The sequence below is a fragment of the Malus domestica genome, chromosome 07 (assembly GCF_042453785.1).
Source record: "Malus domestica chromosome 07, GDT2T_hap1".
In the NCBI taxonomy this organism is placed as follows: domain Eukaryota; kingdom Viridiplantae; phylum Streptophyta; class Magnoliopsida; order Rosales; family Rosaceae; genus Malus; species Malus domestica.
Window position 1 is genome coordinate 15,329,467 of NC_091667.1, and position 23,818 is coordinate 15,353,284.

At 36.4% G+C, this 23,818-nt stretch overlaps 2 long non-coding RNA genes across 2 annotated transcripts in view; both read left to right on the forward strand.

Annotated features, from left to right (window-relative positions):
• LOC139197346 (uncharacterized) overlaps positions 1 to 23,818 on the forward strand; it is an 86,890-nt gene that overhangs the window by 18,234 nt on the left and 44,838 nt on the right. The window lies entirely within an intron of this gene.
• Positions 7,491 to 8,822, forward strand: LOC139197384 (uncharacterized). Its single transcript, XR_011582758.1, has 2 exons — positions 7,491 to 8,364; positions 8,572 to 8,822. It is a non-coding gene; the product is annotated as an uncharacterized lncRNA (long non-coding RNA).

Consider the following 23,818-nt stretch of genomic DNA (forward strand, 5'->3'; position numbering starts at 1 on the left):
CCCTTCGTTTTCACGTTGAAAACTCAAGGTCCGAATTGAGTACTATTCATGAACTTTGTAATGGTTGGTTTTTAGGACAATCCAAGCTCATAGTGAGCTCTAGGAAGTTCCCACGAAGCTCGGGGACGTTCGTTTGGAAGTTTTGGACGTCGGGACACCCTAGTTCGAAGGTGGCCGGTTTTGGTGAAGTTTCCTGACGTGATTTTCGAAGGTTTTGAGGCTCCAAAGAGGTATAGCCTTCTTCCCCTCGTGATTTAGGACATTTTGGTGAAAATTTCATGGAAAATGGTTGAGAATCGAGCGAGAAAAGGGTGATTGCAGGTTTACCCAGTTTCCGGCGCCGGCGAGTTTTTCCGGCGACTGGAGGTAGGGGATGATGCGCGTGGGGGGCGCGTGGACCCGTGCCTATCCCGGCGCGTGACAAGCCCAAAAATTATTTTAAAAATATGTCGACGTCCGTGACGTCGAGTAGGTCACTGTGGTATATTCATATACCCAAATTGAGCACCGTATGAGAAGTTATTACGAATTGTCGGTTATGTGCTTTAATTAACGTTCTTATAGTTGTTTCGCATATAGGTGATACCTATCCCGAGGACGAGACCCTTCGACTTACCAGTGAGTGGGTAGTATTTTCTGTATTTACCTATATACTATTGATTTCTCCTAGAAATTGAATTTAAATGAAAGTATGTTTTTAAAATGCCATGCATGCATATTGTGAATTATATGAATTAGTAATTGATGCATATATATGTGAAATGGTTCTGTGGACGTACAGGTGAGTATCATGTGAGTTTATGTTATTCATGTGAATCATTGATGATGTGAATTGTGTTGAGATCTCATAACCTGCACCCCTAGTGTTAGTGCTTATATTATTCACCCGCACCGCACGCTCACCTTGGATCCAAGTAGGTGCACATCGTACAGACCATGAGAGAGTTCCGACATGCTAGTCGTACAGATCACTAGAGGTGGTTCTGACTGGTAGGTGACCTTAGATTATGTGCACAGATGATTGATGAGAGAAGCACTAGAGCGTATTATTACACCATCCTTGTTGTACAGACTACTTCAGGTAGTTCCGACTTATGTGCAGAGTAGTGCCGTACATGTCACCGTGGTGACTCCGGTTAGTTTGGATATTGAGCTATGGAATTAACCGTACATGACCAACTGCAGGGTCTCCGGTTGATTCATTATGTCACCTGTTATATTGATGCATTCTTAATCTGTTATTGACATTTATGGTATGGCATATTTTCTGGGTTTTGATAAAGATTGGTGATTTGAGATATTTGATGAAGTATATGCATATTATGTTATTTTCTGGGAAAGTATACAGGTTTTACAGCGAGGGGTTAGAAATGTTTTAAACGAAATGTTTTTGAAAAACTTTGGTTTTACTGACCTACTCAATTTTGTTTTGCGCCCCTCCAGGTTCTAGTTAGCAGCGTTGGTGGCCCACGAGGATTCCCACGGCGTTCTGACAGACTACATAAATGTAGGACTCACCTGCGGGTGTTGTAATTTAGTTATGGTCCTACTCAACTGCACCTAGTACTTATGCTCTGAATTTGTGTGTTTCACACTTAAACTTACTCTAGCACATTACTTGGTTATTATTGCTAGTATTTGGTTTTTATTATTCTTATGTTCTTATCTATTGCTTCCGCGTCGTATGATGTGAAAATTATGTTGACACTCAAATTAACCCTCTTTTTATCAATTGTAGCAAAGTATGTAAGTAGGGATCGTTCTAAACCGGGGATTATGAGGGATTGCAAAATCACTTGAAAACTGACTCAAATACGTAACAACTAGTTTAAAACACTAAACTAGACTCAAAGAATGCAAAACTAAACTTTAAAACACTAAGACAAACCAAAAGACTCAAAACAGCCCAAAAACACTCAAAACTGCCTTAAAACCACAATCTGGGCAGTTTTGAACACTAGACACAAACTTGGACGAAAATTGGTTTTAACTTGACCTAAGACACTTAAAAACACAAACTAAAGTGATTTCTAACTACTATGACTCAACCAAGTAAAGGGGGATTGATTTTGGACGAATTTATCTTTGAAAACAGAAACTTTGAAAACAAACTTTGACAAAAACGTTTTGATGAAAATTAAGATGGTGAAAGGCTAGTTAGAAGGTTCCTTCTCCACACATGAAACATATGCATACGACTCGATTTCCAATTACTCTTTCAATAAACAATGAATGACAATGCCCCAAATTAACTAGATTGACCAATTAATTCTTAGATTTCCCTAGATTCATTGAATTGAATGAGATACGCATTACAACCAAATTATTCTTATCAAGGACCCTAACTATGGAATACGCATGATAGAGACACATATCAAAGATCATTAAGTTCAATGGAAATCATAAGCATTGACGAGGCATTCATAACTATGGGATACGCATGTTACTCTTGCCAAGGATTTACTTAACACAATCGTGACTAGCGACTTTTACTACTTATGAATATAAGTTAATAACGATTAGGTGAAATTCCCTTATACTCTAGCATCAAATTCATGCATGCGAACCAAGTATGCATCCTTAATTAATACACAAGAACAAGTTATCAATCAAATAGATAAGTAAACCACATTCACGATTTATGAAATCATAATTGGAAGAAATCAAGTCATATAAAACATATGATCATGGCTTTGAATTCCCCTCTAACTATAAAGAAATTAGTTCCTCATGTTCGCAAATAAACAAAGATAAATAAATTTAAACATTCTAACAAAGATAGAAAACACCTAGAATCGCTCCACAATCCAAGCTCCTTGAATGGCATGCACGACTCCAAGAGTTCTTCCTTTTTTTCCTTGCAAACTCACGGCACAATGAGGGATGTTTGGGTGAATGGTGTAGTGAAAATATGGTAGAGGATGGTGAATAAATGGTGCAGCAAAGGATGGTATTTATAGGCTGAAATTCGCAGCCCCTATGTAGCAAAGGAAAAGGATTTAAAAGCCTAATTTGTATAGGATAATAACACACAATCCTTGAAGGAAAAGGCTAAGGCTTTTAGAAACCAAGGGGGAAAGGAATAATCAGGTTTCTAGAAGTTCTAGAAAGGTTTGGGGCGTCACTTTTGTAGGACAAGGGATAAGGCCTTCTAGAAAGGTTGTTTTGTGGCTGATTTCTAGAAAAAAAAGGGATAAGGTGTGGCACCTTTGTAGGAGTGGATAAGGGCTTCTAGAAACCAATTTTAATGTGTCCTAATCTGAAAATAAATCCCCCATGCAGCTGGAATTAAATTAGGATAGGATTAGGATAGGATAAGATAAGATATGATTGGATAGGATAGGGTTTGGATAATGTTTTGGATAAGGTTTCTTCACTTGAGCTGATTCTTTGGCTTCAACTTCCCTTCTTCAAGTAGGAAACCTTGTTTGAGTAGGAAACTTCAATCTTCTAGGAATCCAACTTCAACTAGGAATCCATCTTCAACTAGGATTTCATCTTCAATTAAGCACTTTCCCACTTCAATTAGGAATCTTTGTATCTTCAATTCTTCAACTTCAAAACACATTCCTAGCTTCATCAATCCTTCAAATTCGTCCATCCCTTGTGCTTCATGTGCATGAACTCCATTCTAGCCCAATTTTGCTCCAAAATGCTCCAAATTGCATCCTTTTGCTCACTTTGTCTCTAAAACCTGAAAACACATGAAAATAGCTTAAAAGACTACTTTAACTAAGAAAACACAACATAAATGCATAAGAACTAGCTAAGTAAGGCGCATAAATATGCTCCTATCATCGCACTTTTGGTTACGTCACACCCACGTGACGGCCAACACACCTTGATTTTAGGATCGGGGTGTGTCATTTTACTTAACATGTTGTCCAAAATTAAAATCAACTAGTATAGTATAAGTATAGGCAAGACATCCTTACAAGTATGAAAAATGTGAAAGAATATATAAACACTCGTGATTCATCATTCCTCCACGAGTAGACAATGGTTACACTTACATTATCGTTTAGATTTTTAAAACCCTTCAAACCGTCAGGAATTAGTGTTTTTTAATTTGAGTGTAAAAATAATAAGAATAATAAAAATAATAATAATAATTGTAGAAGTGTAAGAAATGTAAAATACACACACACACACACACACACAATCACTCGTAGTGACAAGCTTTACAACTTTTGTGAAGAGGTCAACTTCGAAATCAGACACTATAATTCATAAACCTTAAATTTGTATTTAACTGTCGATTATCGTCTAGGCTTTATTCTTTATATTGAATTTCATTTTTAAAATTTCATTTTTGAACACATGATCTTCTAGGGGATGTAGGAAGATGAATGGTTCGGATCTTTGATATCACGTCCCGATTGTAGACATTAAAATTTCGGTGAAATAAGTATTGACAATTGTATTAAAATTACAACCCCCATTCATTTCACCTACATCGTACACTCACTTCACATACATCATACACTCATCCCACCTACAACATCCACTTACTTCACCAAACAAATGGATGGTGGTGATTCATTCTCAAAGCCTATAAATAGGCTTCTCCATCAAGCAATAAGGGGAAGGAGGAATTCACACACATTTTCTCTACTCTCAAATTGGAAGAGAATTCATACCACACCAAAGCCTTGAAGCCTCGAAACTCTACAGCTCTCAAGCAAATCCCGAAGAATCAAGAAAGCCCTCTTCGTTCTTTGTCAAAATCCTCCTTCAAGATCAAGCCCCAACGGCCCTTGAAGAAACTTCCACTAATTCAAGATCAAGCCCCGACGGGCCTTGAAGAAAGTGTTCATCATTCATCATCCGTTCATCCTAAAGATCAAGCCCCGACGGCCTTTTGGATCAACAACATCAACAAATCTACCCATTACAAAGATAAAATCAGAGGCTAAATTTGTAGAAGAGATTGTAACCCCTAAATCATTAATACAAATATTATTTTGTACACGTGTTCTTGTCTCGTTCATCGCAGAAATTCTCGTGTTTACACCGATATTTACGGTTAATTGAAATATGAGTCGATGTTATATAGTTTGTAGAGACTTTATAAACACCAAGTAATATTTTCACTAACGGTAAAACTCTGAACATAATATCAATGATCCGAACCGTTCATCTTCATGTATCCTCTAATAGATCATATTTTCAAAAAAGAAAATCTGAAAAAACAAAATTTGGTGAGAAAAATGAAGCATAAATGTAAACAACAATCGACAGTTAAATTTTGATCTATGATTTATATAATTATAGTGGCACATTTCAAAGTTAAGCCCTTCACGAAAGTTGTAAAGCTTGTCATTACGAGCGTTTATATATTGTTTCTATATTTTTCACACTTCTACATTAATTAAAAAACTATTAAAGACTTTACTTAAACAATAGCCATAGGATAAATGAGAAGAGAGTGCTAATGTAGAAAGCCTCACTAAAAATATCATCAATATAACTCTTGAAGACAATATATCAAGCCAAAGTTCCAATACTGTTTCCCATGGTGATTGATGAAAATTGAAGAGTTTGATTGTAAGAAAATGTGCAAGGTTCCAAACCTTGAAACATAACTCCCTTAATTTTGCAAATCTTTTGAACATTTGATATTTTGTAATGTTCTAATGTTTTTTTTAAATTATTATGCTCTTATTTTGGGTATGTATATATGTAATACCTGAAAGACAAATGTGTTTTTATGTTTTGAATGTGATAATATGGTATGTATATACTTATTTAGTATTATGTTTTTCATTTGATTATTTATTGGTTTAAAATATATTTTCCTTAACGGGTAATTGGTCGGGTCATATTACCTGTTAATATTATAGGGTCAATTTCGGGTTGGGTCATTTTACCCGTTTATTTTAATGGGTGTTACACGACACGACCCGTTAAGATATCGGGTATGACACGAAAACGACACGAACACGGAAACACACGACACGAATGCCAAGTCTAATTAGAATCTAGTACTTGCACCAAACGATGCCATTACATAGTCACCAATGATTCTCTTCCCCCTAAAGATTTGGGAGAAGGGTATTAGTTTTTAACTCAAGGGTATATTAGAACGTTTACATGAACTTTTTATTAAATTTGTAAAAATAACAAAAGGCAGGCTAACAATCTTTTTGTGGTAGAAAATATGTCTAGTTTTCAAAATTCACCAAAACTAGGGCTTGTTTACTTAACAGAAATAAATGGAATAAGTAAGGAATGTGAGAACTAAGAAAAAGGAAAGTAAGGAAATGACCTAGTTGATATGAAACCTGATATTTAGGTATTTGATTACGGATAGTTAGGGAAGGTAACAATTTTTATTTTTAATTTCTTATGTGTTAGTAAATAAATGAGAATGATTAGAAGTGAACTAGTTTCTACTCCTATGTTTCAAGAATTAAAATGATTATAATTTCCATTTTACTGTGATTATCGCGTTTATGCATGAGAAAAACAAAGAAAGTTGGAATTCAAAAACAAAGAACCAAGACAAACAACACCAAGAATTAACGTAGTCTGGCTATATGTGCCTACGTCCACTGGGCAACAACAATCTTTCACTGTATCAATAATGATTACAACGGATAATCTTGACAAGCATCTAGGATTTAGAATTAACGAAAAACCTGAAAGAATAAGAACAAGAAATACACTCTTTATCTATTTTCTTTTCTCTTGCAAACCCTTTGCCCTTACAATATTCTCTCACTCTAAGTCTTTGAGTAGTATACAACTGAATTGTTTTGCTCCACTTCAAAACTAGTGCAATAGCCCATTTATACGTATAGACATAATAAAGGTCTTCTTCAATAAGGAATACTAATCCTAATTGGAATCTAGTTATGTATTTTTCTCCAATTGAGAAACCAACTCCAATTAAGAAAACAACTTCAATTGGGTAAACAACTTCAATTGGGGAAGCAACGTTAGGTAGTTTTTTTTAAAAATGTTTACAAAGGTTGTCACTTAGTACTACGGTCTAAGGGTATTCCTCTTCATTTGTAAGTGAAAGGTCTTCTTTCCATTCTCGTCAAAGGTGAATTTGAATCGCATTATTGTTAGTCCATTATAAGGCTAAATCCACTTCCTCTCCTTTTAGTATAGATAATATCGTTGATTAAGAATATGTTTACAAAGGTTTAGACTTTGAAATCACTCATAAAAAAATTAGTGGTTATTCGTACTTAATCCCATTTAATACAATAAGAATTCAATAAGTTTGTTTGGAGAAAAGAGAAAAACAATATGTGTGATTTAGGGGTGGGTTTAAAAAACCGAAAACCGAAAAAAACCGAGCCGAACGCCGAACAAAAAAAAAAACCGAACCGAACTAGGTGAATCGAACCGAAAGAGGTTGGTTCGGTTTCGGTGGTCTAGAAATCGGGCCGGACCGAACCGATTTATATATAATATATATTAATTATATAAATCATACACAAATTTGAGAAACCTGTTAGAGGTTTCGAACCCCTTCTCTCCTGGTTGATGAGTATTTGCTTCAGCCAACTTGACAGCAAGCTTTGTTTGCTATAATTATATTAGTAAAATATTTATATTGATTCTGGATCTTTAATTCCTTATATTTATAACATATCTAAACACAAACCCTAGCCGTCCACCCATTTATTCCCATTTCATCTTCTCTGACTTCTCAACCTCTCTCTCTCCCACCGCTGCGATGCCTGATTCAAGAAGTTCAGGTTCGTAAAGTTGCTCTAGCTGTATCAATTTCATCGATTTTTTTCCCAATCTTGTAGATCTGTTTATTTTGTGATTGAATGATTGGGTTCGAAAATTGGAATTGTTACCCCCTGCAAATACCAAGTACCTCTTTGTTGCAAATACCAAGTAAACTTGAGAATAGCCAACTCATTGCTTCTCAGTCCATTCCAACTTCCAAGTACCTCTTTGTTGCTAGTTTTACTCTTCAACTTGCAATCTCATTTTCCACCCACCAAAAGAGAAAAACCCAGAAAATGCACCAAAAAAGGAACAATCTTTCCTTCCTTTTTGCTGCAAATTACCAACTCTCTGTACACTCTTGTGAGTTGTACCAAAAACGCAACTTTCCTCCAACCCTTCTGGCCTTTATCCTTCCTGGTAAATATTCAAGATCAGAGGGCCCAAAAGAAGACAACTTTTTTCTTACCACATTCCGCCTGGATCTCATTCAACACCCATAACAGGGCAGATTCAAGGGATCATACAAAACCCAAAACTCACTGCTGATTGAAAGTTGCAAAACCCAAAATCTAATCCCTTTCTCGGTGGTTTCCTCGTGAAAAATATGATTTTTCTTGGGATAAAAAAAGATACAAAATATGTGAGATCAAAAATGGCGAAAAGAAAGTAAGTTGCAAAACCCAATGAATTATGCTGATGTTTGTTTAATATAATTGTTTGGATTTTCTTATAATTGTTTAATCAATCTTTCTTTTTGTTTTTGTGTTTTTTGATCATCTAAAAAAATGTTGCTGATGTTTGTTTGGATTTTTGGTTGTGAATTTTTGAAGTTGCTGATATTTGTTTGGATTGATGGTTTGTGAATTTTTGAAGGAAAATTGACCGATGTTGTTCTTGGATTTGTCTTTGTGGAGCCCTATGTTGGTTGCTCGTCTGTTTGGCTGTGTTCAAACAGGTGCTCATGTTTGGATGTTGCAATCGGTGAGGCGTCGGTTGGTTGGTGGCGAGGGTTTTGGATGCTCGGCGGCGGGTGCTGCAGTGAAAGCTTAGGTTTTTATTTTTTGTTGTATTGTATGTATTGGGCCTTTACAGTTTGTTGGATCTTTTGGGCTGTTTGGGGGCTAGTTTACCAACCAAATATATATATATATATATATATATATATATATAAATAAAAAATAAAAAAAAGAGGAAAAAGCCGAACCGGACTGAAACCGAACCGAAAAAATCGAAACCGAAAAAAACCGAACCGAAAAAAAATCGAAGAAAAACCAAACCGAACCGAATTAAACAGTAATTTCGGTTTGGTTTCCGGTTTCAGTCAAAAACCGAACCGAAGGAAACCGAACCCACCCCTAGTGTGATTGGGTGGGCAAGGAATTCCTCAGTTGACTTGAGCGAATTACTGTTTATTTTAGCATTAGACTAACGAGAAATGCTAAGGAGACTTAACTTATCCGCGTCCGCATCTGCATGCGTTTGGCTCTGGGATTGCAGAAGACCCTGTGCCTAATCTGAACAGGTCAGTCCCTGCTGCCGGACACGGCAACCACACGGAAGAATTTCCGCGCGTTGATAACAAGACTTTGTCCCAGAGTTACAAAATGCAGAAAAAACTATTTTGTTTAGCTTTCTCACGGGTATTCAAAATCCACAGCATAATACTTTTTCAATCCCTAGGGAATTGGAGATTCTTAAGTGTCCCGGATAATAGATCATTGTCACGTGATGAGAGATATAATAAGAACTGTTTTCGGTAGTACACTATAATCTCCCATAGGGAAGAGAGTTTCTTTGATTAGTTACTTTCTTATAGTTAATTACTTTCTAATAAACCTTAATTGAGATCATAATTATCCCTCTGTAGTTGCCAACTAATTGAACCATGAATTGTCTGGTGGTTATGAAGTTTCATCAATATTGTATTGTGTTTGTGGGAGGACTTTGTTGGGTAAGCAAGCCTCTCTTAGTACGTCACTTCCAACAAACTTGTACTTGTTAATTATCTTCTGCATAGTTCAATAGGTATGGAGTTTTATAACAAAAAGCTTTGGTGTTAGGTGGAGTGAGGTTAGTTACTTAAACTCTTCTTTTCTCATAAATATGATCAATGTGGGAAATTTCAATACGTCCCAATTAGTTGGTCACATGTGGGAGATTCACACATCAACAATCACGTGGAGCCAAAGGGACTCAACCTACATGCGGGGCCAAGGGGGCCAAAGAGACCCACCCATCATGTAGTAGTACGGTCCCGCTCCCTGGCTTTGATACTATATGGAATTATCAGAGAGACGAGCCAAAGACCCACTTCCTACAATACCGATATTGTCCCCAACTTGTTAATTACCACTTGCACAGTTCGACAGGTGTGAAGTTTTATCACAAAAGGCCTCGGTGTTAGTTGGAGTGAAATTAGGATACTTAAACTCTTATTTTCTCAGAAATACAACCGATGTGAGACATTTCAACACGTCTTTGCTAAGTTGCTACATTTAAGGGCAACAAATGGTGTTTTGACCAAGACAGGCATGTAATTTCAGCCCAATATATTGGACTTTATCAGGCTCAAAGTAACGCGAATGCAGAGATACTTGTATTTATTGACATCTCATTGATTATGTGGTTTGGTTTGTACAAAACAGTGGAAACACACAATATAAGTTTTATCGCAATCAGGATTTGGTCTCAATGGCTCCGCTCATTATTTGTTCGATCAACGGTCATGTGGTAAATTAGTGACAAGAAAATATCAATAAAAAATGAATTCCTTTTGAATTGTACAAAATTACAACCCTTTTAAAATTTAGAACCAAAACCACCAAATGCTAGAATTGTATACTAGATGGACAACTAGACAGATTTCCCACAACAACTAGACTGAATGGATTTGAACAACTAGGCGAATACATTGTAATTGGATTTTGAATAACCATATATGCAAAGAATCAGTAAAGTAGGTCTTTGTTTACTTTAGGATAATCATATAGAATTTGAGAGAAAATGGCATTTCCTGCATGCTACATATCTTCCTACATGAACTCTAATAAGGTGCCATAGCATATCCTTAATAATTCTGATTACTTCAAGACTTCAAAGGTTTGTTTCCTTGATTAAAGTTTTAATAAGATAATTAGAAATAAAAGTAAATGCCTTTTCCTAGGACTTTTGGGTAGATATTCTCAGTGGGAAATATTTAAATTGTATTCGGTTTCTTTGTTCCATAATTATAACTGATGCTAAGTTCATAAGTATCCGCTCACACCTAGATGATCTGACGACTTAATTAATTATTTCATAATTATATTCCAAAATGAAAACTTGAATTCCAAGAAATAGTCCAACAATTGTTATTCTTCAACATTATTATAAGAGGTATTCATCAATTTCCCCCTTGAACTTGTGACTATTGGCCAATTTCCCCCCTCAACTTTAATTTTGGCCAATTTCCCCCCTCAACTCTCATAATTAGTCAATTTCCCCCCTCAACTTTAATTTGGCCAATTTCCCCCCTCAACTCTCATAATTAGTCAATTTGCACCCTACTGTTAATTTTTTAATTTGATCAGAATTAAACAAGTGTGTGTAAGAAACTAAATAAGATGTATGTTAATCATTTTCCTATGTCTTTATCCTATTACAAATAGATTAAAATTTAGAATTTTACAATTTATCATAGATAGTATTATTAGTCATAATAAATCAGTATGGAGTAATTTTATTTGATTTTTTACTATACAAAATTGATAATGAAAAGGATTGATGTGTACATTTTTGTATGTGAATACAATTTTCTTTATAAAAGTGAAAGCTAAGTTCAAGTAAATTGCGGAGAATCGAGCTTTAGTGCAAAAATGGCTAGTCAATTCATAATGTTCGACTCCTTATTAAGAATAACCCATTTTATTGAAATAGGTCTGATCCATGAGTTTAGGATTATTATTTCTTCTTCTACATGCTTTAAACCCGATTCATAACTTTTTCTTATAATCAACCCATATCACATACTAATTGTATTATGTTTTTGTACATTTTACCCTATATTATGCAGGTGAGTTTATGTTAATTTTAGTACTTTGTTGGAAGTTATTAGAAAGATTGGAAGAAAAAAAAAAAGAATAGATGGAAAATTAAAAAAAATTAACAGTAGGGTGCAAATTGACTAATTATGAGAGTTGAGGGGGGAAATTGACTAATTATGAGAGTTGAGGGGGGAAATTGGCCAAAATTAAAGTTGAGGGGGGAAATTGGCCAATGGTCACAAGTTCAAGGGGGGGGAATTGATGAATACCTCTTATTATAATATTACACAGCAACTATGTTTACATCATTCATATAATCATATCATATATTACATCACCAACTGAATCCCAACAGTGTCGTTCAGAAAACAGAACTATCAAGAGACTTATTGAACCCCACAATTACTTCAACATCTAAAGCACAAAAAAAAAAAAAAAAAAAAAAAAAAAAAATTGAAGGGGTTAGAAAAACAAAAGATGAGAAAACCTAACAACAAAAACGATTTTAGGTTTTTTCTTTTGTTTTTTTAAAATTTTTTTCCTGATGAGAATATAAGTTGAAGTTTTTCACATTGAACTAGCATTGAAGAAATATTAGAGCTAGCTAGAGCTGGATGATTGTGACTCTATCGAAGCCATAAACATATGATCATAAAGCAACTCCTCTCTCCATTTCCTTGTGACTTTGGCTATGAAATCCTCAGTTCTCCTCTCCAAGTCACTATCTTTTTCTTCAGCAAAAAATTCTTCACTTTTAGTATCGTCGTCACTACCATCATCATCTTCGTCTTCATCATAACCATCGGAACCATAATACTCACTGCCCTCCTCATAATCACTACTATAGTAACAATAATAATCTTCAACCTTTGGTTCTTCTTCTTTTGAATCATTTTTCACTTCATACCATTCAAGCTCTTCTTTGGATGGCCTGAAGCTCCCTAGCACAATTGTGATAAAGATGACATTAAACATGAAGAATACAGCCACACGATTCGATTTTGCCACCACGATGGATTCGTAGGTGGAAAGAAGAGAGTTGTGGTGTTGTGAAGCCGAAAGAGACATTGAGAAGGAAATCAAAAGGATAAGAGGGATTGCTAGACACAAAAGAAAGAAAACCAGTACTGATGGTGCTGAAACTGCCTTCATATATGCCTTTCTATTACCAAGGTTAGTGATGTTCTTTGTTTGCCCTAAATTTTCATGTAGAAAAATATTTAGAGGGTTCTTTTTATAGCCCAGTTCAGAAGGCCACCATTAAATAATGCACGGCTAAAACGTTTCCTGGTGGGAAACTATGCCAAAAGTCCACTCCTGGACGTTATATATAAAATGCATTACTTATATTGATTACTGTATAAAAATTCTATGAATTTGTATGCATGTCCACATAGCATTCTGTAAAATATAAAATTACGCGTTTGTCAATAACGCTAAGCTTTTGTTATATTACAGAGAAATTTTCCAGCTTCCTTACTTTTGGGGAATGATGGTGGTATATAATATTCAGATAAACCAAAGTTCTCTGTTGAGTGTTTGGTGGTCTATAAAGGAAGATGGATGATCAAGAGTAGGACTTTTGAGCAAAGATATCATTAATTAATTATTTCATAAATAATTATGGATGACTTAAGAGTTAATTAAGGTTTATATTAATTGCCAATTAACCTGCCGCCGATCAGGCCTGCAGACACATATAGCTCTATGAGAAATATAATTAGAATTTTCCTTTTCTTGGTCAAACAATTGATTTGAATCCACGACAAACCATGACAAAAAAAATACTCGGAGAATCTATAAGACAATGTTTCCTTGTTTTTTTATTTTTTATTTTTTGGAACGGGATGTTCTCTTGTCTATTATATCGATTGTTTCATATTCACCGCATGTTTTAGGTATACAACATTTCCATATATATGTTTGAGTTTCTAGCAACTGCTACTGATTATCTATATTTTTTTGAATCATTTGATTTCGTTGAGTATTGAAGAAGTTATGAACGTTTAAAGTTTACCTAGTTTCCGGCGAGTTTTCCAGTTTTCTTTCGGACCAGTCAACTTTAAGACTATTTTTCGGCTATCTTGGTCAGCCATTGGGCTTCTAAATTGGTATAATCTTATTTTACAATTTCCTATCTTCATTTTGATATATTATGGGTTGAATTTGATTAAGAAACGATTGAGTTACGGAACTTTGAAAATTGTTCAAACTTCCAGCCAAGAGCTCCGGGACACTTAACAGTGTTTTTAATGGAAGGACCAAAATGATGGATGGTGAACAATCTCAGGGACCACTTTTATCAATTTGAAATGTTAGGGACCAAAGTGATGAGTTATGCAAATCTCAATGACCATTTTGGCTACTTAGCCTATTTGATATTGTGTGTGATATTGCTGATATGTGTTATTGTTGTATTCATCTTAATATGATTCATTGCTTATATGAATTTGATTTGACAATATCTGATTTGATAATATGTACTTTATGTATTATAACTTATTTAGAGTCTAAAACCAGCCATCTTGTGCTTCAGTGTTGAGCCCTCTAGTTCCTTACACAAATAAGTTTCTAGCGACAAGTGTGAAACAAAGCTCAACCTAGTAAGCTGCCACTGCTAGTATACATATGTCATGTTTTTACACACTCCAATCCTTTACCTTTCACCTGCTAATTATGCATTGGGCATGGCCTTTATTTGATCTTAAACCTATTTCATGATGGTTTGACATATATATATATATATATATATATATATATATATATATATATGTGAGTGTGTGTGTATACATATGTATATTTATATTTGTATACTTCCCCTTCATATTCCGTAGTGCATCGTTGAAGCGTACTGATCGTGTTATGGCCAATTTTCTAAAGGGTAGGGAGAGGGTGCGGCATGAGAGAGATAATTTGTAGAAAGCTTAGGAATTGTGTGATTTGATTCTCCCTCTGCCAGTGTTGTATTTATAGTAAACTAGGAGGAAAAAGTATTCTAACAGGAAAAAATCACTAGAATAATGGATAATCTAAAACCCAATCTAATTAAGACTTACACAATCACATATATTAAGTTATGTTCACAACAAAATACTATATAGTTCTTAAGGCGGAAGAATCATGAAGCAGTATTTATTTTAATTGTTGTATAAACCCATTCAGAAAAAACAAAAATCACCAACATTAAGAATAAGATGATTGTTTGTTGTGAAACAGCTGGTTCAATCACTACTGAAAATGGGAAACGTTGAGATCGTCTAGCGAGTCGAATGGATTATTCCACCACTGTCCCGAATCTTCTCCTTGGGGAGCTAAGGAATATCCAAAGTTTGGATTTGGAGGATAAAAAAGTTGGTTACCATCAGAAGTTACAACGCCAGCATTTGGTTCTGGCCTGGGCATCTCAACGTTTGGCCCTACATTTGGCTCTGGCCTGGGCGTCCCAATATTTGGTTCAAGCCCGAGCGTCTCCACATTTGGTTCTGGCCTGGGCGTCTCAACATTTGGTTCTGGCTCGGGCGTCTTCACGTTTGGTTCTGCCCTGGGCTCCTCCACATTTGGTTCTTGGTCGGGCTTCTCTGCCTTTGATGCGGTCCTGCGGTGAAGCTCCCTATGAAGACCTGGTGGTATGTTCAGAGAAGAAATGTAACGTATTCGTTTTAGGGTATATGGATAACCAAAGCACTTTACGATACGAAAAGCACGTTACGATACGCAGACATTAGCGGTACAAACACATACAAACAAATAAAAATATATCACACGCGTCCCAGAAAAAAAAGAGAAAGAAAAGCCTCACCTGCACAGAAGTGGCAGCTATCAGAGCTCCTCCTACAGCTCCCAGTAAAACACGACCATCAGAATCTGCCAAATGAACAGTCATGGCATCACGCCTAGTTCCTTCCTTGTCATGTATCATAAACGTCCCAGACATTTGAATTATTTTAAATTGACCCTACAAGAAATTTCAATCTATGTTAGAATAACAGAAGTCTCCAATAAGCACATGCAGAACTACATATCCACATATAATTGCTCTTACTAAGAAGCAAAGTTAATCATATATAATACTTAGTTTCACGTATTTACGATCAATTTTCATTCTCAAACCAGGGTCACACACTCATATATATATATATAGGATCTTTTTTTTTTTGCCAAAAGTTGGATTAATATTAAATACGAATTGAAATGTTTACATCAGAAGTCAAAGTGTTAAACAACCACTTTGGTTCAAAACCATCCCAAGAATGACTACCCCCCATACGCACGACATAAGATGCCACCATATGCGCAGCCCCATTACAGGCACGAGGAGCATTTAGAAACTCAATAGCTTCAAATTGTTGCTTCAAAATACTTATATCCCACAAAATACCATCCAAAACCACCTCCGGTTGTATACGGCCATGAATCATATCAACAAGAACTTGGGAGTTAGTCTCCAATTGTATAGAGGTAAAGCCTCTCTCCACACAAAGCCACTTGCATTGCTTCCGCTTCCGCCATAATACTTGAGACACAAGGAATATTGCCAATACCACCAGCACCATTGAAAATGCCCACAAAATCCTTGGCCACCCACCCAACACCACCTATACCTGTCTGACTACACCAAGCACCATCACAATTAATTTTAACAGTTCCAAAAGGTGGCTTGATCCACCCATGAAACCCCGGTCTTCTCACTTGCTCCCCACGGGGAGATTGCTGCACCTGTGCTTCATCATATCTCACCAACTCCTCCTGTTGTTGTTTAAGTAATTGTATGGCAACAAGGGGTTCTATGGCAACCTTATCAAAAACCAAGGTGTTATGACATTTCCATATCCTTCATAAACCACCAACCACCCATCGCATTAGGTCACAAGCCTCCCTTTCCTTACCATGTTTTGCTAATAACCACTTCCAACATTCCAAAAAATCACCCCTGCCACCATAGCTACATCTTATTGAAGTGGGGAACCAAACCAAAAAGCACGGGCAAATGGGCATCGAAAAAAAATATGTACTTGTGTTTCCACCTCATTTTCACAAAAATGACAAGTAGTCTCCAAACGAACCCCCTGCCGCTGTAAGTTTACACGCACTGCCAAAATGTTCCTACACCCCTTCCAAATAAAATGACATAATTTGGTTGGAACCTTCAATCTCCAAATGTCTCGCCAAACCACATCCTTATTATCAGCCATGCTAGACTGACCCACACCTTTCCGTCCTAGCTCACCATTCCTATTCATTTCTTGCGCCACCATATACCCAGACTTTACCGAATATACTCCATTTCTTGTATAATGCCACACCAATCGATCCGGACATCCAAACCGACTAAGTGGCATACTTAAAATTGTCCAAGCTTCATCTTCACTGAAACATAATTCAATCACCTCCCGCTTCCACTTACTAAGTGGCATACTAAGTGGCATACTTAAAATTGTCCAAGCTTCATATCCACCAAATCGGCAACAAGAGTAGGCATCTCCTCATGACGTGAGTTGGATCGAAAAGTCCTCGGTATAGGCAACCATGGGTCTTTTACAATTTGAATACAGCTTCCATCCCCCACCCGCCATCGTACACTCGCCTTCAAAATTTTCCTTCCTTGCAAAATCCCTTTCCAAACCCAAGACGTACCTCTCCTCACTGGTGTATCCATAAATGATGAACAAGGGTAGTATTTAGCTTGAAATACTCGAGCCAAAATTGAATCTGGATTACAGATGAGCCGCCACCCCACCTTAGCTAGCATAGCTAAATTAAAATCAATAATCTCCTTAAACCCAAGCCCACCACACACCTTCTTTTTTGCAACTTTGTTCCAAGTCATCCAACGAATACCCTTTTTTGTCCTCTGATCCCTCCACCAAAACCTTGCAATAACTTGTTCAATTCCCTTTGCCAATTGGATAGGCAATTGAAAACGTGACATAGTATATATAGGTCGAGCAGCCGCAACACTTTTAATCAAAACCTCTTTCCTAACCAGCGACAAAAATTGTTCCGCCCACCCAATAATTCTCTCATCCAATCTATTCCATACTTCCTCGAACACTTTCTTCTTCGATGCTCCAAAATCTGCTTGAATCCCCAAATACTTCCCAAAACCTTCCTGGTGTTTAATCCCTAAAATCTGTGATAATTGATCTTTCAATGCCTTCAAACATCCCAAGCTAAAATGTACTGAGCTTTTATCCAAATTAATGAATTGTCCTAACCCCACCGCATACTATTGGAACAAACTCTTGACCGTATGAGCCTCATCCTCCGTAGCACGACAAAAAAGAACTGAGTCATCCGCAAAAAAAAAAACATGTGATAGAGGATCGGCCCCCACATTTACCGACATACCACGTAGTTGTCCCATCCTCTCTTCATTATGGATTAAGGAAGAGAACCCTTCTGCACAAATAAGGAAGAGAAAAGGTGATAGTAGATCTCCTTGTCTAATTCCCCTTTGAGGCTTAATATAACCCGTGGTCTCACCGTTTACAACCACACTATAAGAGACCGTTTGCACACATGCCATCACCCAATGGCAAAAAATATTATCAAAACCCAACTTCAGTAACATTGCATTCAAAAATGCCCATTTAACCGGATCATAAGCTTTTGCCATGTCCAATTTCATTGCCATACAATCAACACCCTCCTCATTCCCATGTTGCATAGAATGGAGAATTTCATGCACCACTAGAATATTATCAGAAATTTGTCTACCCGCCACAAACATTGATTGATTATGACTAATCACTTTAGGGAGAACTCTCTTCAATCTATTTTTTAGAACTTTAGAAATAATTTTATATACCACATTACAAAGCGAAATCGGATGAAATTGGGACATTTTCATGGGATTATCTACTTTAGGGATAAGCACAATATTATTCTGATTCACTTCATCTAACATTCTATCCGAAACAAAAAAGGATTTGACCATACCAATAATCACACCTCCAACCGTCTCCCAATGATGATGGTAAAAGCCCGCATTGAAACCGTTTGGGCTTGGTGATTTTGTTGGATGCATTTAATAAATAGCAGATTCAATCTCCACATCAGTGACTGGGGCAACTAACATAGCATTATCCACCTCACCCACCCTAGTCGGCACACATTGCAAAATTTCCCCAAAATGCATAGGCCGATCCGTAGTAAATAAAGAAGTAAAATAATCAACGGCAATGCCATTGATTTGGTTCACATCTGTACACCATGTCCCATCCTCTGCTTCTAGTCCTCGAATCATATTCCTCCTACGACGTTTCAAAGTTTGTTCATGAAAGAACCGAGTATTTTTATCACCTTCTCTCAACCACTGTACTCGGGATTATGTACGCTAAAATATTTCCTCCTTTCGAAATGCCCTTGTAAGCTCTTCTTCTAACCCTCGAATTCGGTTGACATCAAACACCGGTTGTTGATACGCATCACGGAGTACCTCTTTCAAATGAAAAATCTCCTTTTGTTCATTACGCCCCTCATTTTTCTGCCATGTCACTAACCCATGCTTGACCTTGCGAAGATTGTGCATGATATGATGTGCATGAGATCTTCCATGTAAACCACCCCAGCATGCACGCATAACCTCATCACATTTTAGGTCCTGACTCTATCGTGGATCGTACATGAATTGTTTCTTACGCCTAGGTTGATTCACCTCCGTCGATAACACTAACATAGCATGATCCGATCCCTCCAACACCACATGTTTCACTACTGCTTGTTGATAACTTTGAACCCAATCGTGCATAACCAAAGCACGATCCAATCTTTCCTGAATAAAACCTTATTCCCGGCTGTTCCTCCACGTGTAAGAGTATCCTTCAAATCCCAAATTCAATAAACTCGCATGGGCCACAAAATTATGAAATACTCGCATGCTTGCCACGGATCTACCATTCCCCCCATCCTTCTCTGATTCCAAAAGGAGATCATTAAAGTCCCCCATTAACAAACAAGGTTCCGTATAACCCACTAGACGTGTCAGTAACACTTCAAACTGTTGTGTTTGCTTACACTTCTTTGTAGCCTTTAGATTTTATAACATCCAAGAGTTCTTATTTATTCATTAAATGACATGGATACTTATGTGGATTTTAACTAATATTAATGATGAACCTAAAACTGAAAAAACATAAAATCTGAAAAATTAAAAATAAATTTAAAAAAGGAAAAAACCCTGGCTAGCTGTAATCGTGAACACAACATGCTTAAGAATTTAATGTAAGTTAATTTAGGGTTTCAAAGCTGCATCTTTTTCTATTAAGATTCAATTTTATTCCCGATATCAAGATTCAGTTTCTGGGCTTAGAAGCATCATCGGGGCATCTTCACTGATTGAAAAAAAAATATGGAATTCTTTAATAATGGGACAAGAGTTCTCTGATTCTATCTTTTAATCCCCTCTTTTTCTTCAGCCACTTTGTATTGCTTGCTTCCCATGACTTGCAATTTCAGACAACCCATGAAAATACAATATTGATACTGAGGATGATTCAAGGGAGGAGAGAGAAGGAAGAAGATGGTGAAAGGGTCGGTTAGGTTGTACGGAGCGATCAAGATTGATAATCCACCATGGGTGATTGAGTTATTGTCATCTTAGTTAACAATGGCCTAGGGCTTTAGAGGAAGATGGAAGCTGGGAAGTTTACGTTTCCCTAACCTGATATTGTTCCTTAAAATGTTTTAATTGAATAATCTCTTTTTATTTCCATGTCATTACCACATCATTTAGTAGTTTATTTTGAGTCATATTAGTTTTATTCAGGACCATTAGATGTAAAAAGATCCAAGAGCTAATATGGAGTGTAAAGATATTTGTCAAAATATTTGCCTCTGGATACTACATATGTATGTGTATATTATATCTCGAAATGGAATGAGTATGGCAGACCTCTTGTCTTACGACACCGGCGTCATGAGCCGGATCAATCACTGCAACTTTTTTGAGCATTCCATTTGCAGACATAATGACAATGCCTCGACGTCTTTGTTGAGTAGCTTCTGCAATCTTCCATGCAACATCCTTAAACCAAAAAAAAAACAAAAAGGAAACAAAGTGAAAAGCTCCATTACATATCAAGCAAAAAAAAAAAAAAAAAAAAATTAGAGTTGCATATTGACCAAACACACAGAAGAAGTTATATTGTAAAATATATCATAACAAAATTGTTTTCTATATATAATAGGTGTAGTATTTTTAACGTTTTTCAGAAGAAACTTCTTTTTATTTAGATTAGGATACTGAAGCACTGTTACGACTATCATCAATTTAAGTAAAGCCATTGGAAGTTTCTGATAATGCAATAAACTTTTCCTCACACTTGTTCCAAATCGTTATGATACTTTTCTACATTCTGTAAATTTTTATGTAACCACCAAGGTGAAATTCATGTCAAGGGCAGACATCTAACCAAAAGTAAGTACAAGTCAGGAAGAAACTTCACTCAGTAAATGATGATATAATTTACCTCATCAGGACTGATCATATGGGGCATAAAACTGTTGCATTGAGTAATGACTGAACTCCAGTTCCTCCCTGCAAAATAACAATATAGAAGGGCTAGTCTACGGTACTCTTAACAATATAGAAGGGTTAGTCTACGGTACTCTTTAAAAATCTAATTTCAATATTCAGCGCATAACGTTTGCAGTAAATATAATGAAAGCTACTTTGTAAAGTTTTTAGTAAGCTGATATATACAGGAATTGGATTTTAGAGGGAGCTGAAAAGACAGAGAGAGTGAGAGGCAAGGTTTGTCACAACTGCAACTCTACTACATGATGCGAAATATATAAGCACACAAATTAAACCCTCTTTTTATCAAATGTAGTAAAGTATGTAAGTAGGGATCGTTCTAGGCCGGGGATTAGGAGGGATTGCTAAACACTTGAAAACTGACTTAAAAACATAAAAATAAAATTTAAAACACTAACTAGACTCAAAGAATGCAAAACTATACTTTAAAATACTTAAACAAACATAAAACTCAAAACAGCAACCTAATGACTCAAAACTACCTAAAAACCACTTTCTGGGCAGTTTTGAGAACCTAACAAGAACTTGGACGAAGTTGGATAAAAACTTGAATAAAAACACTTAGAAACACAAATCAAAACACTTTCTAACTAATCTAAGACTTCAAAATAAAGGGGGATTTGTTTTGGACGAAAATTGAAAACAAAACAGAAACTTTAAAACAAAACAGATTGTAAAACGTTTTTGGATGAAAAGGATGGATAAAAGGCTAGTTAGGAGGTTCTTCTCCACACATGACACACTTGCAAACAAAATGATTTTCAGTTGTTCTTTTAATAAATTATGAAACTCAACACCCCAAGTTAATTAGATACGCTTAAATTAACCTTCAAGTTCTCCTTAAGTTAATGAATTGGATGGAAAAGCGCATACAACAATTCAAAGCATTCCTCAAAGGTTCCTTACGTGATGAGCACAATAAAGATACAATCAAGAATCATGAAGCACAATGAGAACTATAAGTGTTGACGAGGCATTCGTTACTATGATGAGCATGAAACTAGTGCCAAGAATTCATTCAACGCGATCGTTTTCAAGCGACCTTCACTACTTGTGATTATAAGATTGTAACTATTAGGTGAAACTCCCTCATAATCTAGCATCATATTCATGCATGAAAACTAAGCGTGCACTCTCAATCAACATACACAAATAAGTTATCAATCAAGTAGATGAACGAATTGAATCCGCAACTTATGAAATAACAACTGAATGTAATCAAATCATATTGCAAGCATGTACATGGTTTCAAATCACCCCCCAACTAAGGGGGTTTAGTTCCTCATTCTTGCAATACAAAGATACATAAAATTAGACATTAAAATCAAAGGAAAGAAAACACCTAAAATGCTCCAACTTGGAAAGCAAGTGCATCAATGGATCTCCCTTCCTCCTTGTTGCGGCATGAAGCTTGTGGACAGATTTTTGGGTGGATTTATGGTGTAGAATGGATGGGGAATGATATGGAGGGGTTTAGGGTGAGTGTGGAAGAGTGTTTGATGGTTGGAAGGTGGTGGAAAACTAGGCAAAGAGGGTGGAAGAAGGTGGAGTGGTTGTTATGTTTTCTAGGCACTAGAATGGTGTTTTTGGGGTGTTTTGCTTCCTAGGGTGTGTAAGGACGAATTTCTGTGATAAAATGATGAATATGGGGGATTGTTCTTTGTCCAAGGGGTGTAAACATGTATTTATAGGCCCCAAAAACCTTAGAAAATAAGGTTAGGTTAAGGATGAAATGCATGGCAATTTGTGTGTGTGGTGTGCAATGGTCAAGGGTGAAAATGAAGTAATGATGCAAAGTGTGAAGGGTAAAATGGAGTGGTGTTGTAGCTAGGGAGCATGAATGATTGTGTACATTGCATAGAGATGGAAAGGGAGGTGAAATGTGTCAACAAATGGGTCAAAGGTGCAACAACATGTGTTGCACATGGCATTGGATTCCAAATGTGAATGATGGAGCATCAATTGGTGCATGTAATGGATGTAAAGGTTGTCTAAAATCTAATGGGTGAAGGGAACAAGAGGTATCAAGCAATTGAGTGAAATAATTAAATGAATTAAAGCATGAAATCAGAAATTATGTAGGGGACAAGAGTGATCAAGCATGGCATGGAATCCAAAGGGAATTCTATGTGGTTTGCATGGCAAGGAATGCAAGTTGGGGTGACAGATTTTTGGGCTGTTTTCTTCATCTTTTGGACCATAATTCTTCATATTCTTGGCCTCTTTAGTTCTCAAATTCGTCCATCCACTTGGCCCATGCATTTGCTATCCATTCCAAGCCCGAAACATGCTCCAAAGGCCTCCAAAATGCATCTTCTTGCATACTTTGTACTTAGAGTCTTTCACTTTGCATGTGGGCTTCTTTGCATGTGTATGAGTTGTCATTATTTATCCTTGCAATTACACACACACACTTGCACACACATATGCCCAAAACGTCCATCCTCATGCATGCAATCCATTTGAGCCCAATATTGATCCAACATGCACCAAAATGCACTTTTCTTGCCAAGGTTGTTATTAAGACCTACAAACAAAAGAAAATGGCTTTAAACACTAA